Raw genomic sequence first — 6,128 nt, 5'->3', positions numbered from 1 at the left:
AGGGATGTATAAAACCAAAACAAGTAAAAACATAAAAAACTGTAGTAGCAACAAAATTAGAATTCAAATATACAAAGTTCTACACCTTTCTAGGGAAACATTCTGATACTTTTAAGGTGTTGCCCTTCGGATGCTACAGGCAGGCTCACTGTTTCCTATCCCAGTGACGGGGACAACCTATGGTTTTTGTCTCAGTCCTATTCTCAGTATTTGTCATCTTATTCCACATTATAATCACCTCATTGTATTTAGTAAATGTGGCTATTTTAGATTTCTTGTACACCCGTCTTAAAATATAAGGCAGGTGGTAGAGGGTTGTCTTCTGATCGAGAGGTTGGGGGTTCGATCCCAGTACCTGACTATGTGTCGAAGTGTCCTTGGGCAAGACACTGAACCCTAAGTTGCTCCCAGTGGTCGACTAGCGCCTTGCATGGCAGTCCTGTCCCACTGGTGTGTGAATGTGAGAGTGATTGGGTGAATGAGCTGATATGTAAAGCGCTTTGAGACTGCTTCAGTGTGGTTATAAAGCGCTATATAAATCAAGTCCATTTACCATTTACCATAAACTGGCCAAATAGGGCCGCTGCGTATACGGATAGAATGTCGGTATATAGACACAGCAACCGTATGGATTGCAACTGCCTTGTTTAAATTACTCCTGCGGGCCGAATTGGATGCTCTAAAGGGCCGGATTTGGCCCCCGGGACATTAGTTTGACACGTGTGATATAAGGCAGTGTTTCTCAAATGGGGGTAGATGATGGCACAACAGGGTTTCTTGAGAGAGAGAATGGAATATTAACAAATTAATGTGGGGTTTTATTGTGTTTATTTTTAATTTAAAATGATAAATATAATAGTGATGATGATGATATGATCTTGATGAACTTAAAATACAAGAGTCAGCATTGGTCCCACACCAGTCGGGAGATAATCGATGGTAAAAACTATAGAAATAAATCTAATCAGGAGGCACTAAATACAGTATCATTCCACCTATTTACCAAAGAAGTTTATTTAATGTGTGTTATTAATTTAATAAGTATGCTCTACAGTTATTTTCCACAGTATTCTGAGCAAAATGTTGGACTTGGTTGGGGTGGTGGGACGGCTTGGAGTGAACGTCATTACATTTTCTATATTTTTAAATCCAAAATTTGAAAGGTATGCCATAAACACATGGTAGGTTTAAGGAGTTTGTGTTGTTTGTGTGAAGGTGTGTATCTGCCTTTATGAAACATGTGACACACATATTATCCAACGTGTTCCTAATTTAAGTCTGAATAATGAATTAGCTGCAGAATCCACAAGTCCAGGTACTGAGGATGAGTGAACATTTATTTTGAAAGTCTGTTTATGTCCACCAGATGTCAGTGTAGTTTGTGACTTGAGCTGTGCTCTTCTCTGGGTTGGGTTTAAAGTTTCAGATTAATAATAATAAAAATAAAAACATAATTAAAAGTTTAACACGTGAACAAACCTATTCTCACGAGGGCGTGTCTTTTAACAGACACAACAGCAACATTGTTTGGAAATAGTGTTTTAACATCAATATGCCCTTTATTTCTAAGAGAGTATGAAATCTTTCCACCTAAACAGTAGAGCTGGTTTCTAGGAATCCTGTAATAATGATATAGGTTTGTTACTCAGAGATGCAATGTTTGCTAATGTTGCTGATCTGAATGCAATACAACACCACCCTCTTGTGATCTGGCACAGGACCAAGAATACAACTGATTTACATAAAACTTTAATTTCCATAAACCCATCAGAAGCTGCCAAATAAAGTGTAATTACATTTTTCTATATTGTTGATAAATACATGTTTATTTTTTTTTAAATTATTTTTTCTATTTAAAAATGAGTGTCATGAAGCTCGTACCCAGTAAACAAAGAGGTGGATTGTGTTTAGTGGAGGATTGACTAGTGGCTGGTGCAGTCGTGCCTGTGATCAACATCTCTGCATGCAAAAGCATCTTCACACAGAAAGACTGAATGAGGTCTAATCACCTCTCAACATTCACATGTGGTCATCATGAGCCTTTGTGTGATGCTGGTTGTAAATTCCCACTCTTGATCCTTTGAGGCGTGAAGGAAAAATGACTGTTGCTTTTGTGAAACATCTAGTAACCATGTTGAAAAGCATCTTTCTACAGAACGTGCAGCAGCACATGGATTGAACTTAGCCTAGTCATAATTACAGCTGTGTGTACAGATGTGCAATGATATTAGAATACCATATTGCTAATATAACTGTTATAATGATATTAACAATTTAAAGAGATCAAATGAGCTTGTTTTGAAGATATTGGAAAAAAACAATTGCTGATACTAGTAACACCAGATAATAATGAATAAAGTAGTCATCGTAAAAATGATGAAATTATTATTATCGGCAAAATGTGAGATGTATTGGATAACAAATGAAAATAATTAAGCGTCACAATGATTTTCTCTGATCTTATCTGAACGTACTGAAGTTACTGTAATTGAGTTGCTATTATGGGTGAATTTCCTGAGGAAGGACATATTATTCAAAAGCTTGCTGGAATATTATTTTAAATAACTACCAGTATGCAAACATGAGTGTTGGCATTCATTCAAAGTAATGAAAAATTATTCTATCAGGGCTGCGAAGGTTGGAGGCTTTACAGAGGGAATTAACAGGATTTTTTCAAAATAAAAGGTTTGCCCTTGGGCAGGGATGTTGAGTGTAGTTAGAAGAATATATTTCAGCATCATCTAGTGATCATACCAGCCTGTTTGAATGATCTCGTAAGGTCTGTGAAGCTAAGCAGGTCTGGGCCTGGTTAGTAGGTGGATGGGAGACCATGGAGAATTCCAGGGGCCACAGTGGAGGACAGTCACCCCAGTGGTATCTGTCTTTGTGTCCTTGGGCAAGGCACTTCACCCACATTGCCCAGTATGAATGTAGTGTGTGAGTGAGTGTTGATGGTGGTCGGGGGACCAATGGCACACTATGGCAGCTTCGCTTCTGTCAGTCTGCCCCAGGGCAGCTGTGACTACAACAGTAGTTTACCACCACTAAGTGTGGAGTGAAAGAATAATGCCTTAGTTCTGTAAATCACTGTCTATTTTAAAACGATATATAAAATCAAATTTATTATTATTACTTTTGCTTTTATGGGAAAATCATTATTTTACTTGTACATAAAGCGGAGTTTCTGTGAAATCTATGTTTATGTTTGATTCTTTTGAGATGTGAAAAATGACCTAACTAGTCTTTTACTATGGTCTACTGCTGGTGGTCATTCATATACATTAATGTATATAAGCCCCTCCTTTGTTCTGTAGACCCAAATACAAATGGAAACGATCGCAGAGTGTGCCCAGCCAATAGGCTTTGACTTCCTGTTTTTGAGACTGTCAATCAAAGTGAATGTAGAACTGTGCACGTAAACAAGGCCGCGCATCACAACAGCAAACATGTAAATATGATTTTGGCTCTTACCTGACCCATAGACCTATATTAATGTGACCTGATGCAACCTTGTTATGTTCCGCAACGCACATGCAGAAAAGTAGAGGCGTGGCTTCTGGTAGATTGGCAGAGGCAGTGGGAGGAAGTGAAGCTGTTTAGGGCGGGACTTCAAGACGTTTCTCAGAAACTCCGGATATCAGCTTTAAGTATGTTTTAAAAGAAGTATAGTAACTCTTTACATTTCTACTCAACCGTTACTGAGTAATTTTTTATTTGTATTTTTTTTATTTTATTTTATTTTTTGTGATTATTTTTTTATTTTAATTTCTTCATAAACTAGTTTATGAGGGCACATTGAACATAATCCATATGTTTTTTTTTTTAGTCGTGCAATTTCTGATCAAACCCCAGCTACTTTCTTGGGTTCAGGTTGTGGTTTCTACCTATTATGTTGTTACCCACATGGCTCATTTAGCATGGCATTGTTTTAGAGTTCATAAATGTTGCTATACTTAGAACTTGACAAATATCTATTTTTTTTAAATTCGTAAAGCTAGGGTAGGCGATTTACTCCAGATACATTTTTTAAGTTTGAAGTTTTTGGTTGAAATTGTCTTAACTGAGTTGATTAGCCTTGATTAATCTATTGTGTGGATCAGTCAACTAATATACAGTAAGAGTCCCTTTGGGTTTTTTTTAAGGATGATTGACAAGCTGTTTCTCAATCCCCTCCTTATGTTGAAAGATGGTCTTTCCTTCCTCTTTTTTTTTTTTTTTTTTTTTAAACAAGATGTCTTCTTTCACGCCTCAATGTCAAACCATCCGTCTTCTCTAGCCAGGATCTACGTTCTATCTATCCTGTACTTTACCCGCTCTATGCTCTATAGTTTCCTGAAGGTGCGTCTATAGCTTTGCAGCTGATGTTGGTCTGTATTTCCAGGCCTGGTGAGCTTGAGAAAGTTTGACAGATGATGCTTTTATCACACCATTGTCCCTATTCTATTCTATTCTATTCTATTGTATTTCCATCCTTTCACTTTTCCAGGAGTTCTACTGGCAGTTGTTTCCTCTATAAATTGAGTTTTTCCTTCTCCCTGTCACCTATGCTTGCCCACGTGGAATTGATGGTTTTGTTTGCTGTGCCTGTGTCATATCATTTATGTGTTTTAATTCAAGTGAAGACTTGGGAATATGGAACACCCAGAGACATAGTGAGCTGTCAACACGACTTTAATCACAATGTAGGTTCCTTACTTGTGGCAAAAAAAAAAGTTACAAATCACCAGATCATTGTCTTGTGTTTGTTGTCAAGCTCCCATGTTTGTAGTCTTGTCACTAATGATAAAAAACTCTCCAATGAGAGATGTATCATGTGTGTATATTTACGTCTTGTCACCGTAACTGCTTGGTTTCAGCACTAATCATGATGGATTTGAGAAAATCACAATCGCCTTGACTTAGTTGAAGAAACCATCTTAAAGATTGAATCCATGGTTCTTATAAACTGCTGACTGATTTAAGGCTCCCATCGCAAAGGTTATATGTGGGTTTGGGAGAGCAGGGGAATTTTAATAAGTGGATGATTTTGCAACTTGGAACACTGGATCTCTTAAGTGTTTTGTAAGTGCAGCAGGTAGGAGGAGAGCTGCAGTGACTATACTGAACCAGATATAGATGGAGACATACTAGCATTCAATTCAATTCAACTGTATTTATAGAATAGTCATCTCATAGCACATAACGAAATATAAAATTATCAAAAAAAACCCCCAACAATTCCACATGAACAGGTTATCAGCTACAATGAAAGATTGTTTAAAGCAGAATGGGCAACTGGTAGTAGTGTGGCCCCCAAAGTAAACACACAAAATGACTCCAAAAAACACAAAACATGATGGAAAAAACACAAATGAACAGCAACGATACACAAAATGATTCAACAAAACTTCCAAAATTACAACAAAATGCACAAAAGGACCACAAAAATATACAATTGTACTCTAAAAACAGACAAGACAACTATTAAAAAAATACATGATTATCTGAAAAATTTACAAAATGACATCAAATATAAACATAAATGACTCAAAAATCACTAAATGTCAACAAAAATGCACAAAATGACTCAGAAAAAATGCATGAAACAGCAACAAAACCGTTTGCTTTTTCTTTAATTAAATTGGTCATTATTGTAAATGCTGACAGCAATGTTGAAATTGAAGCCCTCGGATCATTAAGTCACTTTTTTGTGTGAGATAAAAGTTGCCCACTTCTTCTTTAAAGTAATGAAGTTCTACTAACTTCATTATGTAAAGTTGATGTAATATTCTTCTTTTCTGAGTAACTTTAACTAATAGTTTTTGAGTAAATGAACCTTCATTTGTTTATAAGTAAGCATAACTTAAAAACACAACTTAAGTACAATTTAATATAATTAAGTAAATACATGCTAAGAATGATAGTTATTTCTGTTGTTTCAAATAGGGATTATTTAAAAATAAACTTAATTCTTATAGCACTTTAATTTAATTGTTCTCAAAAAGTACAAGTAGCCAGACATCCAAGCTTTTATGTTCTGGAAAATTTTGACTTTTAAGTTAATCAACTTAAAAAAATTCAGGCAATTCAATTCAACTTTATTTATATAGTGCAAATTACAGCAAAGTCATCTCAAAGCGCTAATCGAT

This window comes from Gouania willdenowi, chromosome 8 (assembly GCF_900634775.1).
Source record: "Gouania willdenowi chromosome 8, fGouWil2.1, whole genome shotgun sequence".
Lineage (NCBI taxonomy): Eukaryota > Metazoa > Chordata > Actinopteri > Blenniiformes > Gobiesocidae > Gouania > Gouania willdenowi.
This window is presented reverse-complemented; position numbering follows the sequence as displayed.